The sequence below is a fragment of the Arvicola amphibius genome, chromosome 11, assembly GCF_903992535.2.
Source record: "Arvicola amphibius chromosome 11, mArvAmp1.2, whole genome shotgun sequence".
NCBI classification, from domain to species: Eukaryota; Metazoa; Chordata; class Mammalia; order Rodentia; family Cricetidae; genus Arvicola; species Arvicola amphibius.
In genome coordinates this window covers 83,338,262-83,362,352 of record NC_052057.2, presented here as the reverse complement: position 1 = coordinate 83,362,352, position 24,091 = coordinate 83,338,262, and positions in this window count along the sequence as shown.

The window sequence follows — 24,091 nt, the reverse complement described above, 5'->3', positions numbered from 1 at the left end:
GTAGTAGGATTGTCGGAGACCAACTTCAACAAAAATAACACTTACCAGGTTCTGGGTATGGGAAATAGAAAATTAGTAAAGATCTCCCTCCTTTTGCTCCTCATCAGGACCTTGAGAGCTCAGTCTGGTGCTCCTATGTGGGGCTCTGTCATTTTCTCCATCCAATGCCAGGTGAAGGTTCTATGGTGATATGCAAGATATTCATGAGTATGACAATAGGATCTGGACATTTCTGGCACCCTCTCCTCAGCTGCCCTAGGAACTACCTGGGGTCGTCTTCCTGGACACCTGGGAACCCCTCTAGAGTCAAGTCTCTGCCAACCTTAGAATGGCTCCCTTAACTAAGATATATAATTCCTTATTCCCATATCCACCCTTCCTATACCCCAACCATCCTATTCCCCCAAGCTCTTCCCATCCTCCACTTCACCCTTTTCTCTCCCCATCCCCCCATTCCCCCATCCCACTCCACCCCCATGTTCCCATTTTTTGTCCGGCAATCTTGTCTACTTCCAATAACCAGGAGGATAACTATATGTTTTTCTTTGGGTTCACCTTCTTATATAGCTTCTCTAGGATTTTTTACGAATTATAGGCTCGATGTCCATGAGCAAGGAAGCCAGGACCGCGAGGAGTACTTTTACCCATTGAGACGGTGGAACAGATCTAACGGGAGACCACCAAATCCAGTCGGAATGGGACTGATGGAACAGGGGACCAAACCGGACTCTCTGAATGTGGCTGACGGTGGAGGAGGACTGAGAAACCAAGGACAATGGCAATGAACATGAACTCTACAGCATGGACGGGCTCCCTGTGAGCCTTGTCAGTTTGGTTGCTCACCTTCCTGGACTTAGGGGGAGCTGGGAGGACCTTGGACTTAACATAGTGAAGGGAACCCTGATGGCTCTTTGTCTTTGGAGAGGGGTGGAGTGGGGGTATGGGTGGAAGGGAGGGGAGGGAAGGGGGAGGAGATGAAAATCTTGAATAAAAAAATGAGAAAAAAAAAGAAAATTAGTAAAGAGAATAAAGACATGAGTGAAAATAATAAAACAGAAAGCATAAGATAGTACCAGGAGAAAGTTCCAGTGAATACTGAAATCTCCCACATTTAGTTTCCATTTGCTTAAAATACTCCCGACCCCAAAATGGAGGAGTAAGGTAAAAAACTGTATTAACATAATACGAGGAAATGAACTCACCACTTGAAAATCGGAGGCAACATTCTTAGTTAAACATTCTGTTGCTAGAACAAGACAGGTAATACTCACAACCTACACCAAAACATTCTGTAAGTAAGCCATTCCCTGCATGGAATCCATAGTTGTCTCCCTAAGGGAGTAGGAACTTTGTTGAATACTTAGACTTTTGTTTGAGGTAGAAACAGATCTACTTTTCTATACCTGAAATATAAGGTCTGGATATTAGTCACACCCATTGGCAATAACTCCGAGAGAGCAGAGCTTAAGTTCCAACTCTCTGATATTTGGTCAGGGTGGAATGGCAACAACGTTGAGCAAACTGAAACTCTATGACCTTCAGACAAGGCAGAAATATGCTTATACTTTTGGGCCTTCACGTAGAATGAAGCATAATTTGGGTGTATTCCCAAGAGTGGTATAGCTGGATCTTAAGGTAAATCAATTCCCCACTTTCTGAGGAACTGTTATGTTGATTTGCACAGTGGCTATAAAAAGGTTCACTTTTATCAGAAATGTACACAAGCTTCCCACCTTTATTGTAGACCATCACAAATATAAACTCTCTCTTGTGTTCTTGATTTTAGCCATTCTGACAGGAGTAGGATGGAATCTCAAAGTAGTTTTCATTAGAATTGGCCTGATGTCTATGGATATTGACCATTTCGTTAAGTGTTTCTCAGCCATTTGACTTTTGCTGATTTAGAATTATCTGATTAAAACTGTATCTCATTTTAATTGGAATACTTGGTTTTTAAATAACTGGTTTCTGGAGTTCTTTATATTTTGTGGCTCATTCCTCTATCAAATATGAAGCTGATTAAAAGTCTTTTCCCATTTGATAGACTGCCATTTTGTTTGTTTGAATGACAGTGTTCTTTATTTGACAGGAGCTTTTCAGTTTCAGGAGGTCCCATTTATTAATTGTTGAAATCGGTGTCTGCAGTATCAGTGTTTTGTTTAGGAAACCTTTGCACACTTCTCTTCCTTTTCTATAAGTTTTTGTCATATCTGGTATTACATTCATGTCTTTGATCCCTTTATGAAAAGTTTTCTGCACCCCAATAAGCTTTGCTGCTGACACAATAATCCAAATCAGACCAAATCAAACAAAATTAGAAAGAAAAAAAAACAGGTTTAATGGATACAAATGCTCCCGTATGACTTTCCATCCCTTCAGAGAGGAAACTGGAAAGGAAGACTGGAAAACCACGTTTGTTCTCTGGGGAAGGGGAAGTTTAAATACCCTGTGGCAGTGGTCCCAAGCATCTCTTGGGAGGGGTCATCACTTGGGAAGTTTTCACAGGGGTGGAGTCAGGATTGAGGCAACTCCCAGGGTTGGGGACTTGAGGTGAAACTTCCACAGAAGATTGCAGAATCTTTGGATATATGGATGCTAGGGGCTGAGGTGAGGATTTTGCCCAAACATTCCAGACTCTTTGGATGTATAGGCACCTGGAACTGAAGTGACATTTTCACCCAAACAAGTAATATTTTTTAAAATGTATGCAGCTTATGTTCTAGCAATTCACAGTAGCCTGATTAAAGATTAAAATAGCACTTGGAATAATTCAAGACAGAAGAAAGGATTTTGAATGGTTTCTTGATAAACTTGGTAAACATTTGATTTCAAAAATACATTTAAACTTTTAAAGCATCACATAATATATACATGTATCAGAACATTACTTAGTATCCTCTAATCCATATACTTTGATGTGGATGAAACAGTTAAAATAATTAAAAAATAAGTCTGATTGTAAAGTTAAATGAGTATTATTTAGCAAGTTAAAAGTGATTAAACAATTAATACAAACTATGATTTAAAGATAAAAATTGAGAAAATGAAGTACATTCTCACTTATGATCGCTGATAAATTATTCATATAAAATAAATTTACTCACAGAATTTCTATATAAATATATTATACTTGTAATTAATCTCTAAATCTATTCACCAGGGTTCTCCAGATAAACAAAACCAATACAATGGATATATATTATTAAGGAATTTGTTAAATTATCTTATATCATCTATACTGCACAGTCCAACAGTGGCTACCTGTGTTCCAGAATGCCTGAGAACCTAATGAACATTATTGAGACTTTTCTCATTTATTACTAATTACAATAATGCTGCTTTGGTTGTATGTGTGGGGGTGTGTGTTTAAAATATAGAAAACAAAAATGGAAGTACTAGTGCATTTAGTATTAGATTTCAGTATTGAATTAAAAAAGTAAATATGACAATATTAGAGAATAAAACCAGATAAGAGCAGCATGTCTTAACTGTCATGATCATCCAATGAACTATCTGTTTAACTTATTTAATGTATAATTAATGATTATCTAGAATTCCTTAACATGCTTAACCACATTATATGAACTCTACTTGCTATCAACTTTGGGCATAGTGTCCTTCCATGTACCTATATTCCTTACTTAGTCATTTTATGGGGTAGACAAACACCATACCTTTGATTTACCTGGTACTGACTTCAAACTAGAATTAAATCAGTTTTTTGAAGGTCCTTGATAGTAATTCTAATCTTATTAGTTTCCTGGGAGACTGCATTTGGAATCACTGTTAGCTTATGCTTACTTTTGATTGATATTACCTCTAATTGCAAACAAAATTTCGATTTAGGTAAACTACATGTGTCTGAAATAGTGGTGTTTCTCTGATACAGAGAAAACATTTTGTCCCCATTCCCCTGCCCCAAATTTAGTGACTGATAAATAAGAAATAGATCTTATATATTTTAAAGTGTTTCATAAACTACAAATATTAGATCATGTAACACAAGACAACTGTAAATATTATTCAAAATGTGATTCTTTTTAAATAACTTTAGTAGTCTCAGAGGGATGATAAAAAATGAAATTATGTGCTATTTAAAGGCACTATTTTTAAATAAGAACAAATAGAAACACTATAAAATGTATTGCTGACATAAAATGAAGTGAGCATGGCTCTGGATAGCACACTATAACACTTACATTCACAGATCACAGGTGAGAAGACTGCTGGAGACTAGTGCGCTAAAGCGCTGCATTCTGCAATCAGACATACACTGTTCTGGGCCTGAATTGCCACTATGAGCTAGGTAGGAATGTAAGTACTGAGATGTGTGGAGAAATAAAGTGGTCTATCAAAGTAAGAGTCTAATTTGTTCACTGAGCTATGCCTAGTACATTGGATGACAGTCTCCTCATCAATGCAAAGGGCTGCCCTCATTAGACTATTTGGAATCATATTGAGAACAACATTAATTAAATATTGTATGTGATTAATGAATAGATTTGGGCATAACCTCTGTAGGTCAAACACTTCAGAATTTGTGCTGATGTAAAAGTTTGAGAAAATTCACCTGAGATCAAAAGAGTGAATGGATAAATATTAAAAATATTAAAAAAACAAACAAGCAAACAAACAGGGGGCTAATACTACAATCAATGTTTCTTTTTTCAAAAAGTATTGAAAGAGAGAAAATAATGAGTGTGATTACTTATTTGCCTTTCAACATTATCTTTTAAATTACATTGCATGTAAGACAACTTTGAAATAGAGATAGAATAGCTTAAAAGAGCTTAAAACGAAATGCAGACATTTAGACAGTTGCTAAAAGAGATTAGGAGTCTCCTATATAATGCTTTAATTTCTTTCTAGGGTATGGGTCTGTTCAAATTGCTGATTTGATCTTGCTTTCACTTTGGTAAGTTGTATATATACGGTGCAGTGCTGGATCATGATGTGGGATTCCCCTCTGTGTGCTATGAATATGTTTTAGTACTATCGGTTAATAAAAAAGCTGTTTTAGCAAGGCAGAACATAGCTAGGTGGAAAAAATAAAGTGAATGCAGAGAGAAAGAAGACAGAGTCAGGCAGTTTCCATGTAGTGACCCAAGAAGCAAGATATGAGATAACAAAACACAAACCTCATGATAAACTATAAATAATAGAAATGGGTTAATTTAAGATGTAAGAGATAGCTAGGATTATGTCTGAGCCATTGGCCAAGCATTGTTGCCATTAATAAAGTTTTTGTGTAATTATATGTGTTTGGGTGGCCAGGAAATGAAAATGTAGTTTCTATTTACATAATGGCACCCAGTGTTCAGCAAAATACATCCACATAAAGCATAATGAAACTTTTAAAAAGGGGGGGCTTCTAGACCCCCCCAAAAATGGAAGTCAATGAGAATCCTCCATCATTCACCTATTAAAATTACTCAAACAGCTCCATAAACTGTTATCCAAGTGTTTAAATACATGAACATATTCAATATATTCTCCATAGTTAATGTAAATCAGTTGAAAGACTTGAAGGCTATTATGGCAATATATATTCCATTTTAATATTTATACCATTTCTTTCTTGGTTATTTTCTCTCAGATATTAAATAACAATACTTGCAAACAAATTAACAACACTTTATTTATTGACCTACTTACTTACTTATTTTTCTTTTTTTCCATTTTTTATTATTATTATTAAAAATTTCCATCTCCTCTCCTCCTCCCACTTTCCTCCCCTCCCCTCCACCCACATCCCCACTTCCTCCCTTTCCAGGCCAAAGAGCAGTCAGGGTTCCCTACACTATGGAAAGTCCAAGGTCCTCCCAATTCCCCCCAGGTCCAGGAAGGTGAGCATCCATACTGACAAGGCTCCCACAGAGCCCATCTATGCAACAACTTTAAATAAGTCATATAATTGAAACACTGTCAAATAGAAAATAAAGTTTTGTTTCAGTATTATTTCATTATTTTATTTTGGAATGTTTTTACATTCTTTAAATTTGAGTTAATATGCAATATTCCCCTTCTTCAATGTATGATTCAAGTATTTTTATGGCATATCATTTGGATTTAGGAAAATCTTCAGTAAATATTTCTGAGAAAACTAAATTTCTACATGTGACATCATGAATATAAGTTGTAGCTCTTACAAATTTTAGACACTTCTTACAAATTTTAGAAATCAATCACAAAGCCATTAAAAATTAAAGCATAAGACATAATTCTATTCAGGGAAACTCTACAGTGATTTGTTATTATTTTATAATGGAGCAAGACAAAAGAAGCAGAACCATGGGTAAACATATCAGATTGTATCAAACTAAACAACGCTACACAGAAAATGTGACAAAGAGAATGCAAAAAAAGTCTGAGAAATACAAGGAAAAATCTTCAGACTACTTCTGTTGTTTGGGGGGGCCAACACACAGCTTCCAAATAAATGACAAGGAGGATTATTCTTAACTTATGAATTTCTAACCTTAACTTGATTTATTTCTAGTCAATTTACCTTAAGTTATCCCATCTACCTCTTGTCTCTGGCTTTTATCTTTCTCTATTCTATATACATTTCTTGACTTCTTACTTTATGGTTTGCTACATAGCTGGGTAGCTGGCCCCTGATGTTCTCTTCTCCTCCTCCTTTTCTCATTCCTCTATCTTCTCTCCCTAGAACTTTCTTGCTATTATTTTCTCTGCCTGACAGCCCTCCCTATCATTTTCCTACCAAGATATTGGCCATTTGGCTCTTTATTAGACCAGTCAGGTTTTTTAGATAAGTAAGATAATACAGCTTAACATAATTAAACAAATGCAACATAAAATGATCCAAATATCTTTGCATTATTAAACAAATGTTGCACAGCATAAATAAATGTAACACATCTTCAACTAATTCTACAACATACTTCTCGGACAACAGATTAATATCCTAACTTCACAGACATTTATCAATATAACTCATTCACTTGGTAGGTACGTGAAAAATGTCCAACATTACAAACATCAGAAACATTAAATTCAAAACTGTAGTCTAATAAGACATTATGCCAAAATAAAATGAATAACATTTTAAAAGACTGAAGAAATAAGTTCTGATGAGGATATAGAAAATGGGAAACATTTATCTCCTGTTGTGGAAATATAAATTAGTTCAGTCTTTATAGTGTGGAAATTTCTCAAAAAGTCTAAAAGCATTTCAGCAATATGGTTGTCAGAAGAAAAGTTGAATAATGACAGTAGTTAACATGCCAACATGGACAGGGAGAAGTTCTCAATGTCCTAACCCTAGTTAAGGAGCTACAGAGATAGAATAAGTTTCTCTCAGTGATGAGGTCTTGCACAGGTTGGCCAATCCCAAATGATTAGCCCTAGGGAGATGTACATATGAGCAATGCTGAATGACTCAGTAAGTTATGTACACATGTGCAAATTTAATGATATACAAGAAACACTCACATATGATAGTCCCCAATGAATATTTTTAAAGGTAAAACAAATTGAATTTATCTTTGGAATTTGCTTTTACCTATGAGTTATTTAGAAGAACTCTTGTTTAATTCTTAAATAATCATGGATTTCCCAGATAGATTCCTGTTATTCATCTCTAGCTAAATTAGGTATATTCAGAGAGTAAATTTCGTATAATTTAATTATTTAATTTAATTATGAGACATGTAGACATGAACATGATTTATCCTGGTGTCTGTTTTGTGTTCACTTGAAAATAAATTTATTATAAAATATTATCTTAACTAGGCAAGAATGTGTTACATTTGTATATACTGCAGAATATTACCTTAAGTGGTAAAGGTTTGTCAATTTGGATGATGCTGCATTTAATGATTTAAGGATGTGTGTTTTCATGGATATATTGCACCTGTTTTATCTTGCCTGCATTGGGTACCTGATTGGTCTAATAAAGAGCTGAATGGTAATAGGTAGGCAGGAGAAAGGGTAGGCAGGGTTGGGAGGCAAAGAGAATAAAGAAGAGGAGAAATCTAGGCTGAGGAAAGAAGAAAGAGAAGGAAGAGAGAATGAGGGAGAAAGAGAGGGACATGCTTGGTGCCAGAAGCCAAAAAGCACCAATAAGCCAGACATAAAGAAGGACTGAAAGTTAGATACACAGAAGTAGCAAAGGTAATAAGCTCTAAGGCAAAAGTTAGATAAAGAGAAACAGGCTAATTTAGGTTTTAAAACTATCCAGAAATTTGCCTAAGCTAGCTCAAGCAGTCAACACTAATACTAATAAGTCTCTGTGTCATTATTTGGGAGCTGATTGATGGCCCAAATGAAAATGCACAGTACAGAAATGCTTATTCATTAAAAAAACAATTATTAATTTCTTTCAAGTTGGTTTTTGATAAATAAATAATTTGATGTTTATTAAGATAGATTCACTCAAGGAGTGCCCCCAAACAAAACCAAACCCCTAAAATTATAAAAGATGAGTTACTACATAATTCAGCAATCAATTTCTTCAGTCAAATACACAGCATTATTCACAGCAGTAGAGGATTAAAATTTACCTAAATGTTCCAAGTGATGCATGAGTAACGATAATATTCAAAATCAAGCACTATTTGGTCATAAAAACAATGAAATTCTATTGTTAGAAGAAACATAAGTGGGATTTGACATCATGTTTAAAAAAGTAAACAAGGCAGAGAAATATAAGTGCCCCATCTTATATATGAAATACTACAATGTTGGTCTCAAAATATCAATCTAAGAAATCGTTATTTGAGATGATAAACAAAATCAACAGACCCTTGATGCAACGATCCAAAAGAAAGAGAGGTCACAAATAAAAAGAATCAAAGAACCATTAGCAAGGGACACTGTTGTAGCCCAGGAGACCAACTCCCAGGGCTGCAACCAAATCGCAGCCACAGAGAACATACACAACAATGAGGACCCTAATAGAGATGTACATGGATCTAATCTACATAGGAGTTGAAAAGAATAAGATCTTCTGAGTAAACTGGGAGCATGGGGACCCTGGGAGAGGATTGAACGAGGGGAGAGGCAGGAAGGGAGCAGAGAAAAATGTAGAGCTCAATAAAAATCAATTAATAAAACAAAAATGAAAACCTTTTTAGAACAGTGAAGAACATAGGAAATATTTCTTTTCTATTTTTGGGCTACACTTTTCTATCTGAGGATAAATAAAGAAACACATGCTATCTGATGGTAACTTAAGGGAAAGAAAAAGGAAGAAGCACACACTTTTTTGATGCTAACCTTCATTTTAATTCATCTCAGGCGAAGGAGGTCACATTGACCAGCCAGTGAGTAATGCTTGGTCATGCATGTAGCTCTTTCAGAGACAGAAAGCGACATTGAAATTCAGGACTTAAACAATAAACAGGTAGTTGGCTGAACCTTGAGGTTGGGCACACGTGCAGAAAGCCCATTGTTGAGAAAGTTGTGCCTTCAAGCTCTGACTTTGAATCAGCAACAAACACCTGGAAATAGACCTTGTCTTTTTGTCTCTAGGGCCAACCAGTTATTCATCTCCAGTGGCAACCAATTTGCTTTGAATTTGTTTTGAGGTGTAAAATTAGCGTTCGTTCTTAGTGACTAAGAATGCTATTGCTTTCCTATGTGAGTCTGAGTAATGAAAAATATTCTAGTATTAGTCCTAGTCATCAAAATTGTACAGCTTAAGTAGAAATCATATTCCTGACCATTCACAACTATATGTGTTCCTAGTAGGTGGAATATTTTCATGAAATAAATGCACAAGTAGTGAGAATAATACCTAGAAATTAGAGAAAGAACATTACAGCCCATGAGAGAATTACAGCTAGAGGCAACTGGCCATCTACAGTGAGTAATCCACAGTTTTTCCAAGTGGGGCTCCCTATTAGAGATTCATGTGTCTGGCGAATCCACCTGCCAAACTCTAGTTGTCCCTTTCTGTATACTCCTACAGCACCCTACAGGACACTTTAAAACAAATGCCAAAGAAATTCAGAGTGTTACTTACTACGTATTCTTATTTCGAAATCTGTACTCTATTAAGTTGAATTATCTTAAAAATGAATGCTTTCTAATCAATCCAAACCATCAAAGAAAAATCAAGAAGAGATCAACAATTTATTTATTTTGTATATTTTAATAACATTGCCATATTGACTTGGTGAAGAATGCGGGATGAAATTTTCAACGGTTTTCATATTGCCAGATTATAGGCTCTGTTTAAGTGTACAAATCACAAGAATAATATGTTGGTAAAGATTAGGGTATCTCATTAAAAGTGACCTTAAGTTGGTCATTTCTTCAGTCTCTAGGCTACCCTTGCCCCCAGGACATCTCATAGACAGTACAGACTGTAGAGAGAAAGTTATTTGGCTGGGTTGGTTTCCCATTCCCTCTACTTGAAATCTTGACTGACCAAGAGACAACCAGTTCAGGCTACACATTTACCATTGCTAGGATTCTCAGCTGGAGTCATCTCTGTAGATTCTGGAGTATCTAAAGAATGACTGGTCTAGCGTAAATCCAATGCCAGGAGAGTAAGTCCACTCCTGCCTGACATTGCATGGAGCACGAGGACCCACAAGCTGTTTTACCTAAAGACCTAGGATAGAACCAAATAGAACCGGCAAGAAAAATGCCAAGCTGATGCCTAACAATATTCTTCTATGCTCATAGATTGGTAACTATCCCAATTTCTATCAGAGTGGCTTCATCCAGCAATTGATGGAAATAGATGCAGAGACCCATAGCTAGACATTAGGCAGAGCTCTAGGAATCCTGAAGAAGAGTGGGAGAATGAATTGTAGAAGCCAGATGGTTCAAGGACATCACAAGAAAACCCACAGAATCAACTAACCTGGGTTCGTAGGTGCTCACAAAGACTGAAACAACCATCGAGCCTGCATGAGACTGACCTAGGCACTTTGTTTATACTTTACAGTTGTGTAGCATGGCCCTTTTGTGGAACTCCTAAAATTAGGAGTAGGGTGCTATCTCTGACCTTCTTAATAGATTTGGTGCCCTACCTTTTACACTGGGTCACCTTGTCCAGCTTTAATAAATGGGGAAGTTCTCAGTCTTACTGCAACTTGCTATGCCATATTTTGTTGATATCCATGGGAAGCCTGCCGTTTCCTGCACAGAAATGGAAGGAAAGTGAGAGTTGGTGGAAACAGAGAGGACTGGATGGGGGAATGGGACTGGGAGGCAAGGAGGGGGGAAATTGGACCCTGGAAGAGAAAGAAAGAAAAAGAAAGAAATTAAGGAAGGAAGGAAGAAAGGAAGGAAGGAAGGAGGGAGGGAGAAAGGGAGGGAGGGAGAAAGGGAGGGAGGGAGGGAGGGGGGAGGGAAGGAGGAAGAGACCTTTATTTATTCATGATATGCATAATTAAAGATACAGTTAAGCCATATATTTTACATTTTGTGTGGCATCTTAAGGATTCATCGTTTAGATTATAACAGGATAACTTCAATGAACCATAGACAGGTGAGTATTTGGCCATAACATATGAATGAGTTACATGATACAGCTATCTAATCTGTCTGTGTTAGGAAACAAACCAGGTTCAGAATTTGAAAATACTCAAAGAAATTTTGAGGAAAGCTTTTTGGAGAAGAGTGTTTGACTTTAGATGAAACCCTGGGCCACCTCACTCACTCTGCAAGGCAGCCAGCACAGCACTGATCCACTGATCCATTCTCTTTTATCCTCTGTGTCCTTTAGATTATTTTGTATCATTAGATTTCACCTGCAGAATATTTACTTTTTTGTGGAAGCAATTTGAGGCAAAACAGAAGGCTTTCCATGCCAAGTGGTACTACAAATGGATGCCTTAAGTGGTGGTCATCTGAAGTTCAAGCATTAAGAGGCACTGGATTTTAAAAGGCATTGCGCAGGCTTTGGAATAAGCCCTTACTGGAATCCCATGCCCCATTCAAGGTCACACGTCACACTTGGTCAAATGTAAGCAGAGTAATTTACATGGTCTTAACCTACATCAAGTGGTTTTTCCTGCACATCTGTAAAAAAAATAGGTTAATAACGTTTATTTATTTATAAAGTGCTTTGGTCTGTTCAGAGTTAAAAAGTCACAAATGCAAAGATTTTTATTATTGTACTTGTTAATTTCCAAGGATGGCTTCAGCACACCTTTGGTATTAAGAACCCTGAAAACAGGCATAGTGTGAGCAGTTATCAATGGTGGCTGCTGTAGAACTCACAGAGCAGACAGCTTTTAAAGGAGCTTTCTTTTAAGACAGGGTGAATAGAAAAAGGCAACTGCAGGCATTGTGGAAAAGGGGAATGTCAATATTGAATAAATGTGTAAAAGATATCTAACCCAGATGTATGTATGAATAGAATACATAAGTTATCCCATATTTATGATTTTAAAAGACTGTTCTTTGTGTTTTCTCTGTTTCCTTACCTTCACCACCTGCTCTGGGTCTAGTGATTTTATATCACCGTTTACTTTTGTAAATAATGCTTCTTTATTATGGGTAATGGAAATATTGGATATTATAATCACATAAAATAGGATAATATAATAATCACATAAAAAAGATGCTGAGGCATTTAGGACAAAAGGGCCTCTTTCTGAAATCCTTCTCTTTCAATAAGAGAACAATAAAAAATTAAAGACAGGTTGGATAATATGTATAGTATTTTTCACTAATCCATTTCTATATAGCCTTCTTTTAATTACCTCATTGATCCGTAGCTTTATTTCTCTTCCTATTGTCATTCCCTTTTTACTATCTAGTCCTACATCTTGTTTTGCTAGGCTTGTTTGTATTGGCTCATATTGATTGTTTAATTGATGGGGGAAAAGTCATCTGAAGATTATGTCATGCCACAGGCTGGAATGAAAATGATGAGAAGAAAGGAAGGAATGCGAACAGGAAAGGAAGAAATGGAACTGACCTTGTTTTCTGATGTGAACTATCCTTATGTTATCCTGAAATGGCCTAATCACATAACCCAGGGAGCTGAAAAACAAACCAAAATATTGAATACAATCTCAGAAAAATATCCATTGATTTTCTGTATACCAATAACAAATAAGCCTAGAAATACATCATAAGAAAAATGTCATTCATAATACCTTCAAAAAAGAGAATGAAAACACAGCTATTGAAATAAACCAAAAGGAGATGTAATAACTTCACCACTAAAACTGTAAAGCAAAGAAAAGAGATGCCAATGAGAAAACATGGGAAAACCTCTCATGTTACTAGATCTCTATAACTGACATTTTACCAATGGTTGTATTGTGCTATGAGGTTAAATATTTTAATCTATTTTTATATTGTTATGTGAAAAATATCCATGTGAAAATTATCAAATTATACACAATAACTGTGTATTTAATTGTTGATGTCTAAATCTATACAAAGCTGACTTTAAGAAATAGGATGGCAACCAAAAGCTTATGTTGCTAGAGATTTCTAGAAAAAATAAAACTTTTATGATACTTTGCCTTAAGAAAAAAATGAACAAATATTTAATTTAGCGATTCAGTTTAAAATTGCTTCTGTACTATGCAATTGTGTCACTAAATTAGACTTACTCCTATTAATGAGTAAAACAAGTAAATATTTAAATTTTTGCACTTTAATGAGATTGTATAATAAATAGATAATTTTCAATTTTTTTTAAAAAATTAATTTTAATAAAATTCTAAACTATATCATAATCATTTGGTATTTTTTAGAAAGGTTTGTTTATGTTTATGTAACATAATTATAGTGTCCAATTGAACATGAAAGTATTATTTTAAATAGTAAATGTATTACCTGAAAGCACATTAAAATTAATTTTTAAAGCATTAACTATCATAATCAAAATGAGACAATTCTATTAGTAAGTCATTGTGTTGAAATAGAATCATTTAAGTCACATTTAGTACAAAATGAATTATTTTTATAAAAATCTCTGCTTTGCACATAATCCAGCCCACATAACCTTTGTCAAATGGACATATGTGGCATTACCACAGATGGCTAAACCTCATCCTACCTACAGCTATGAATATCTTTTGTGCCAGTTTGTGCTTGTGAACTTTCCAGAATCTACAATTTGCATGGGTGTTTGCCAGCAGGCAGTAATGCACAGATGTTTTACTTAAAACAGAAAGTATTATCCAATATCTGAATAAATCCACTTCAACACTTTGACAATGGTTATAAATAACTAGAATGGAAAAAAACTACTGTTTTTATAAGACAAATGATACTCATTTTGTGGGTTGTGGGTATAAAAATGATTAAATGATACAAATGTTAGAAAATTTATTTAATTTTGGATCAATATCATGACATTGTTTAAAAGTGTTTATATTAGATTTATATTTAAATGTTCATGATTGACCAAATTTAGCTTCAACTAATACAGTTTTATTTCAAAAACTTCTTCCATGAAATATTTTTAATAATGTCAATTTTTAAATTTAATCTTCTGTTATGCAATATATTTCGACTATAGCCTCCTCTCCTTCACTCCTTCCCATTCCATCCTTACCTTTCCCTTTCCCCAAGATCCACTTCTCCTCCATTTTCTTTCAGAAATATGTAGGTCTCCCAGGGATATCAACAAAACACTGCACAGAAAGATACCATAAGACTAGACACAAATGCTCATATCAAGACTGAATGAGGTAACCCAGTAGGAGGAAAAGGGTTCCACAAATAGGCAAAAGAGTCAGAGACACCCTCAATCCCACTCTTAGAAGTCCCACAAAAAACCCAAGCTAAACAGCCTATACACACACACACACACACACACACACACACACACACACACACACACAAACAGAGGACTTAGTGTAGAGCCTTGCTGTCTCCATAACAGCTGGTTCAGTGTCTGTGAACTACTATGAGAACAGCTTAGATGATTCTGTAGGACATGTTCTTCTAGTGTCCTTTACCTTTAGTATTATATTTGTAGAAAACTTCAGGCAGTGAGAGAGTAGCAGGAAACTAGGCCTCTGAGAAGAGTAGAGCTTATATCATAATCAGATCCCTAGCTTCTGTGTTACGCCAAAACAGGATACAACCAGTATTCCATCTTTGAAGAGAGAAGAAAGCCCTGAAAGACTGGCACCCCCATAGAAATTTTCAGGGTCTGACGTTTGTTTTCAAGTTGTTTAAATACTCTGAAAGGTTGGGCCTTTGTTTTTAGTAGACTCAGCTCTTCAAGATCTTGGGGATTTAACTTCAATTTCAATGTGTACCAAATAATGCAGAGTCTATACTCCAATCATGACAGATGTGACTTCTGACCTATGGACCTAACTACAATTCTAGAGCATATACAGAATCCACAAAGTCTGGTACTTGGTGTTTTGACTCCAGAAGGTCCACAGAATGGAAGAGATGACCATGGATTTCACTCCTTCTGGTTATATTGGTGTTCAGCAAACAATTAAAACCTTAGTCTTATTGGTACATAGCCAAGAATGGGTTATCATAAATCCATTTGACAATTGATACCAAGTCTCAACAGTTCCCTAAGTAGACTTCTTGCAGATATATGTCTAGGAAGTATCATAGAAAACAAAAAATCCAAATAGGTTTAGAAGAATAGGGGAAGGTTGAAATTAAAAGACACATGCATGTTAACAGATATACAAATGACAAAGAAATCCAGAGTATAATACATCACCAGCCACAACTCTTCCCTATTAACTTACTACTTGTAAAGCAAACTACACATGTAGCTGAAACAATTATAAAATATGGTCTTATTTTTTAAAATAATTCAAGATCATATTACAGATTCAAGCAAAGAGGTGCTTAAATTAAGGAAATCTTTTTAAGAACTAGGAGGTAGTTTTTCCAAAGTTAATAAAATGTTATATTATAAGCAAAATGAATATAAAGAAAAATCCAGCAAGGACATTGAAGTATTAAAAAAGAAACAAATTGAAATACTTGAAATAAAGGATATGTTCAAATAAATAAACAACTTATTTGATAGCATCAACAACCACCAAGACCACACAGAAATATAAATATCAGAGATGAAGAACAAAGTAAAAAAATACAAATGTGTGAGCATGAATATACATGCACACATGCACATATACATGTATGCACACACACACACACACACACACATACACACACTTGGAAAAATAAAAAGGATGAATGATATTTCTAAGATTTCTTGGATATATTTGAGAGGCCATACATGATATTTTGTATTGAAGGAAGGAGCAGACATAAAATACATGTCAGAATTGATACACTAGTTACTGAAATAATTACAAAAAACTCTCCTAACTTTGTGAATGAAGACATCTAAACACAAAAGTTATGTAGAATGTCAATAGACATAACCAAAGAAGAAACTTTTCATCATACATCATAATAAAATGTCAAAAATCCAATGGAAAGAAATAATAAGGAAAAAGAGGCATGAAGAAAACATTAACTGACATATATACAAAAGTAGAAATATTAGGAACACTTCCCTAGCAAGCATGTGGAGCTGGTGCAGGCCACTAGGAAAGGTACAAACCAGGCCCAATGGTGTGGTAGATACTGGCGCTACATGTTGAAATCATGGACAATGACATATTTGCAGCAGATTTCATTAATCCCGAAGCAAGCCATGTGAGCTCTGCATGGCAGAGTCAAAGAAGAACAGCCCAAGCCTGTTGGCTTAACTATTGAGTCTCACAGATTGTAAGCTCTGGAGATTTGGTTTTGGTTTGATTCAGTTGTAATTATACTCTGGTTCTTCCCATGTGGCGTAAGAAAGTATATAACTTTTTAATGATAATTCACTTTACAGGGAACCCACAGTTAAGAGACATTAGATATCCAAGAGATTAAAGTTTGAAACTGTTTGACAGTTTTAAAGACTGTTAGGTTTTAAAAGTTACACTATGTTCTATATTGTGATGACAATAGGAGATCTTAAAGACAAACCAAAAAATTAAAAGTGTTGGCATAGTAGTTCTGTGATTGTATATCAAGTCAAGAAGAAAAACAGGATTCAGGTCTGCTAGTTAATTTTTGCTAAGCTTGAAAAAATTGCAGTCACTTGTGAAGAGAGAACCTCAATTGAAGGTTTGCCTCCATCTGAGTGACTTGTTGATACGTTTGTGGGTGGAGCATTTCCTTGTTATTGTTTTTTTTTTTAACTTTTACTCTTTCTAGACCCACCACCCAGCTCACAAATAAATACATCCAGGCTTGTTGTGCCCTATGAATGCCTGGCCTTAGTTTGGCTTGTTTCTACCAAGCTATTCTTAATTTATATTAAGCTTTACTTAATTATATTAATCCCACCTTCCTTTTCCCCCTGGGCTTCTAGCTTTCTTCATTGTAACTCTCTTTTGTTCTTTCCTATTCTGTCTCCGACTGTGGTGCTGGGTGTCTGGTGCCCATGGAGTCCTCCTCTGCTTCTCCTTTATTTTCACTCTTCTCTCTTCCTTTTTTTAATTTATTCTCTGCACTTGCCAGCACTGCCTGTTTCTCTCTGCTTTCTATCTATTGGCCATATCGGATCTTTATTCGGGCATCACGTGTTTAGGCAGCTAAAGTAGCACAGTTTCACAAAGCTAAACAAATGCAACGTAACAGAATAAAGCACATCTTTGCATCATTAAACAAATGTTACATATCTTCAATTAATATTCCACAACATTTTCTTGAATATTGTTTGACAGGGCACAGCACAGCCTACTGTGGACAGTTCAAATTTTTGGTAGGATGCCCTGGGTTACACAAAAACACAAGCTGCTTAAACCAGTGAAGCAAGTCAGTATGAAATTTTCCTCCACCGTCCCTACATCTGTTCCTGCTTTCAATTCCTACCCTGACTCATGTCAGTATGGGTTGTTACCTAGCAGAGTAAAGTGAAATAAATCTTTTCCTCACCAAGTTGTTTTTATTTTTATTTTAGGACAGCAACAGAGTACTAGGACTGTAGGTGAGAACTTTGTGGGTTGAAAATCAATTGCACAGAAACTAACCCCAGTTATGAGAAGATAAGCCAGTATGCAGTTTAAATTTTCTCAGCAAAGTATCCTGTCAGTAGAGCTAACAGTCCATAGTATAGAAGAAAGTCTGCAATAGCTAAATTTTCATCAGGAGCCAAGGTTCCAGAATTTACAAGGAACTGGAGAAATTAAATACCAAGATAATAATGTTGCCAATTGAAAAACTCAAACATTTGAAAATACAGAAGAAAAAATCCCAGTATTCACATTTTAACTTATTAACAACAGTTATCTATGCAACAGTTCAGGCAAAAAAGAAAAAAAGAAGAAATCTTCTTCTCAGCTAACTCAAGGGACATTCTCCAAAACTGACCACATACTCAGTAACAAAACGAGGTTCAACAAGACACAAGAAAACTGAAATGACACCTGACATCCTATCAGACTACTATGGATTAAAGCTATATTGTGTAGGGCCCGGGTCTGCCCTTGTTCCTGGGGCTCATCTTGAGGACAGTTTCTGGTCAGATGACTAAGCATCCTGTTTGTTCCTGTGCTCCCTCTGCCCTGCCTGGTGATTTGTTGTAGGGCATTGTTGACTCTATTGTTGGTATGGTAATTTCTCACCTGCCTAGGTGGAAGTCCTTGTGCAGCAGTTAGATATGGTAATTTCCCACCTGCCTGGGTGGAATTCCTTGGGCAGGAGTGGGGTATATAAGATTTTCCCCAAGGCTAAATAAACGGCATTCGGCTGATCTCCTTTCGAATGACCCAGGTCTCTTTGTGTGTTCTTTCAATCTCCAGGCCCTTGTCCGACTCGCGTAAGGTACAGTGGCGCGCGAACTGTACCGAGGGGTAAAACAGAATCGGGTGTTACAATTGGAGGCACCGCTGGGATCATCAACTACAGTCGGAGACCCATCTGCGAGATCGGGAAGTAGGGATTCCTGAGAGGTCGCCCTTGGAAGTCTGGCCAGCAAGTAAGAAATTGAGTGGTGAGGGTGTATTGGTTATGGGTGCAAGTAATTCTGTTCCAGTGTTAAGGGGCCGGTTAACAGGCCTGTTGTTAAGTCTTTTGGAGAAACAAGGCACCGGTATTAAAGTTGAGACAGCACAAGAGATCGTTAAGACGGTTTTAGAGTTTAGTCCCTGGTTTCTACATGCAGGGGGTTTTAATATTACTGATTGGGAGCAGGTAAAGGCTGACCTTCAAAATGCTCTAAATGAGCGAGGGCCAGAAGAATTCCCCTTAGCAATATTTTTGCTATGGTGCTTAGTCAGAGATGCTCTTCTCAGTGATGATGTTAAAGTAAAAGAGCAATTAGAGAATTTGAACAAAACCCTTGAGGAGATTCAGGAAGTAGAGAATCTGTGAGTTCTATTAAGAGTTTTGAGGAACAGGAAGTTAAGAGTATTAGAAGGGATATAGAACAGGAAGAAGAAATTTTAGAAAAGGAGATCGCACTGATAAAAAAGAAGTTAGAAAAAGAGGAAAGAAAGGAAGCAAATAGAGATGTCTCCATGAGACCTCCATCGCAAAATACATTTCTTGACACTTTGAATCCTTATACGAATGCTTCTGCCCCTATAGACTTAGAGGCAGAAATCCGAGAGATCCAAAACAGATTAAATAATCTAAGTAGAGAGAGGCAGATTTATCCTGTTGTGGAAATTATTGATCCGCAAGGACAGAAGGTCAGGCAGCATAACCCCCTGGCCTTTAAGGATATTAAGCAGTTAAAAGAAGCAGGTATGGACTATGGAGCTCATGCTCCTTTCACTATAGCTTTTTTGGAATCCTTTGCAGAACTCAACCTTATACCCAATGACTGGATGCAGCTTTGCAGGGCTTGTCTTTCAGGGGGAGATTATTTGTTATGGAGAGGTGAAATGCAGGAAAATTGCAAAAAGACAGCACGGAAAAATGCCGAGGCGGGTTTCCCCCAGCATAACCTTGACAAGTTAACTGGTAAAGGACAGTATGCTGGTTTAGCAGCACAGATTGCATATGGTCCTTGTCTTATGATTTTTGTCAAGAGGTTTTACACCCCCATAGAAATGGAAATTTAAATGTCTTTATCTGGTTATGCAGGGACATTTATGGCACTCAAGTGATGGGTAGGGTAATTGTTTCTGCCCTTAAGGAAGGTCAAGCTGAAGCCAGGTTAAGGAATTGTTTTCAATATGGAAGGTCAGGACACAACAAAAGGAACTGCCCTGCTGGTAAAGGGATGGTTAATCAGCCCAGGAAAAAAGCCAGGTGTAATGGCACGAGCCTTTAATCCCAGCAACTAGACCCAGCAACTAGAGGCAGAAACCAATGGAACTCTATGAATTTAAGACCAGCCTGGTCTACAGAGTGAGTTCCTAGAACAGCTAGAAGCAGGATGCATAGTGACATCCACTTCTCCTTGGAATACTCTTATCTTTGTTATTAAGAAAAAGTCTAGTAAATGGAGGTTGCTGTAAGATCTTAGAGCAGTAAATAATTATGGACATTCTACAGGGAAATCCAGACCCAACCTCCTTTCGTGAATTGACACCTCAGGCAAGGAAATGTATTACTTTAATTGAGAAAAAGCTTGCCTCTGCTCATACTCATTATATTGACTATAGTCAGCCATTGCTATTGATAATTTTTCCCTCTCAGCATAGTCCTAATGGAGTTTTTTGGCAGCGAGGACCCATCCTATGGGTACATGAACACGTGTCACCTGTAAAAATTATCTCATAGCCATCAGCTGTGCTACGTGTTATTCAGAAAGGGCATAAACCTAGTTTGCAAACCTTTGGAATGTTACCTGATAAGGTTATTACGCCTTATACCCAGGCAGAAATAACTTGGTTACAAAATTTTGCTGAAGATTGGACCTTGTTTTTATGCACTAATCCCTGCAAGTTTGCTAATCATTATCCTTCTGATAGTTGGTCACCTTTTTCAAAAATCATCCAGTATGTTTCCCTAAAGTTATTTCTTTGCAGCCTCTGGCAGGGGCTCAGAATGTGTTTACTGATGGATCTTCCACAGGGAGAGCTGTGGTAGCCTCCCCTCCTGATTTTGATATTCAGCCTGTTGATACTAAATCTGCTCAGGTGGCTGAATTGATCGCTGTTCAAATGGCCTTAGAGAAATATGCTGATATTCATTCCATTAACCTTTTTACTGATAGTCAGTATATAAGCAAAATTCTTGCACCTTTGGAAACTGCAGCTTATATTGCCTCTGTATCTCGAGTCCAGACGCAGTTATTGGCTATTCAAACTTTGCTTTGGGCCCGGTCTGTTCCCATTTACGTAGGGCATTTACGGGCTCATACTGACCTCCCTGGTCCCTTGAGCGAGGGGAATGCATTGGCTGATCAGCTTACCCGCCAAATTTGTGCGGTTAGTCTAGAATCTTATGAAGCCGTGGAAAAAGCTCATAATCGTTTTCATCTCAATGCTGGGTCGTTAAGATTTCATTTTAAGATATCTCGAGAGCAAGCCACTGACATTGTTAAAGAATGTTCTCTGTGTATAGAACTTTTAACTGTTCCCCATTTGGGAGTTAATCCTCGTGGGCTTGCTCCTAATCATTTATGGCAAATGGATGTTACCCATGTTCCTTCTTTTGGGCGTTTGAAATATGTTCACGTAACCGTGGATACATATTCTCATCTTATTTTTGTCTCAGCTCATACAGGAGAAAAATTATGTGATGTTAAAAGTCACTGTCTCCAGGCCTTTGCCTACATGGGAGTTCCAAAAACTGTAAAAACTGATAATGGGCCAGCCTACACCAGCTCTGGCTTTACTAAATTTTGTTCTGACTTTTTCATTTCCCATAAAATGGGAATACCTTATAATCCTCAAGGACAAGCTATAGTGGAACCAGCACATCGTACGCTCAAAGCCTATTTGCATAAAACAAAGGGGGAATATGGTTCCACCCCCAGAGACCATTTGTCTTTTATTTTATACATTTTAAATTTTTTGACTGTTGATGCTCAATCTCATACCGCTGCTGACCGGCACTGGCGGCCAGATTCTTCTGGGATGCCTCATGTTAAATGGAAGAATCTAGCAGATGGCACCTGGTATGGTCCAGATCCTGTACTGGTGTGGGGAAGAGGGGCTGTTTGTGTTTTCCCACAGGATGCTGACAATCCAATATGGGTACCTGAGCGTCTGGTGCGTGCTGTGGATTTTCCCGTCCAGAAGCCTGAAGACCGGACAGAGCCAAGAGATCAAGTAGATACTGGCTTGTCAACTGAAGAGTTGCTGGGATCCTGAGGAGCTAGCTGTTGTGGTCCGAGTGCTAAGGACCTATCTACCCATCCCGTGATAATGCAGCCATTGCTGAGGCTGCCAGAGCAGCTAGAGCTGCTGGATTTTCCATTAGTCAGTCAGTTGCTTCTGCTTGCACAATGGATACCCTCTCAGGGCAGGTTGCAAATGCCTTGGCCATTCAAATTGAGCTAATTTACAAATGAATATTGTAGTTAATTTTGCTATTGGTTGTGGTTAAAGTCCACTGCTAGGTTACAGTAAAGGCTTATTGCTGTTTTTCGTGGACCCTGGAGTATACAATTTACTAATTGGCTCTTGAAATTATTCTAGTTTACTATACCAGGGTTCCTTTCACCAGTGCTGAGTCTGTACTTAAAGGACTCCAATTTGGGCAGACTTATTAAGCGGCACAGTCTCCTAAGGAATGCTTATATGCACTGGAGCATCATCTTCATGGTTTCATGGTGCCAGAGCCAAAGGCAAACTCAGGTCAATGTTGCCATGTGGCAAGTCCTCTTAGCAATTGCCCCAGAGAATCTTTCAGCACAAATCTGGCTGAACTCAGTGATGGGGGACTAGTGAGCCAATGACGGGAAAGGTTTTTGGGGGGCTACCCCAACCTAAGACAGGAAATGTGTTTTGACCTGGATGCTTTCCCATGATGGGTAAGGGGTATTGCCTGACGTCCAATGCCACCCAAGACAGGCCTAGTCATAATTTATATAAAAGGGGGACCTGTAGGGCCCGGGTCTGCCCTTGTTCCTGGGGCTCATCTTGAGGACAGTTTCTGGTCAGATGACTAAGCATCCTGTTTGTTCCTGTGCTCCCTCTGCCCTGCCTGGTGATTTGTTGTAGGGCATTTTTGACTCTATTGTTGGTATGATAATTTCTCACCTGCCTAGGTGGAAGTCCTTGTGCAGCAGTTAGATATGGTAATTTCCCACCTGCCTGGGTGGAATTCCTTGGGCAGGAGTGGGGTATATAAGATTTTCCCCAAGGCTAAATAAACGGCATTCGGCTGATCTCCTTTCGAATGACCCAGGTCTCTTTGTGTGTTCTTTCAATCTCCAGGCCCTTGTCCGACTTGCGTAAGGTACAGTGGCGCGAGAACTGTAACGAGGGGTAACACAGAATCGGGTGTTACAATATTTTAAAATAAAAATTGAAAAACATCTACAAACTCATGGAAACTGAACAATGCTCTACTAAATTATTACTGGGTAAAGAAAGAAATGAAGAAAAAATTAAAGACTTCCAAGAATTCAATGAAACTGAATAGACAGCATACCCAACCTTATGGGATTCAATAAAAGTGGTGCCAAGTACTCATAATTTCATATTTAGCCGGTCAATACCAGCTCTTTCATAGTCTTTCTTTACCATAATTTCATATTCTTTTTGGTCATTAGCGATGTATTTAGCACCACTGGTCATTACCAGATCTTTCCCATCACCTTATATGCAGCTGTAAATATCAGGTCATTACCGTTAAGAGTATAATACCATTTGCTGTTGTTAAATCCCATTTTCAGTCACTGTGCTGCTGTTAAACCCTTAGGCTGCCCCCTTGTTAACTGAAGAGGGGTTTTAGTCATTCTTTATTTTGAGTCTTTCTTTCCCTGAGGGGAAAGCTTAGGTCTTAGTTCTTACGTTTAATATTTTATTCAAAATGAGTTCTGTGTCCCATAAACTGAGAACACTCAAATGTTCAGTTTGTATCTTAGTTCTGAAGCAATAGGTTTCACACCACAGCCAGCTGCAGACACCGCAGTCAGCTCATCTCAGGAGAGCTGGTATTGACCGGCGAAATATGAAATTATGATATGAAAGATTGGAAGATCGGTACTGACCGATAATATGGAGAAGTCATGATTGTTGGTAATGACCAACTA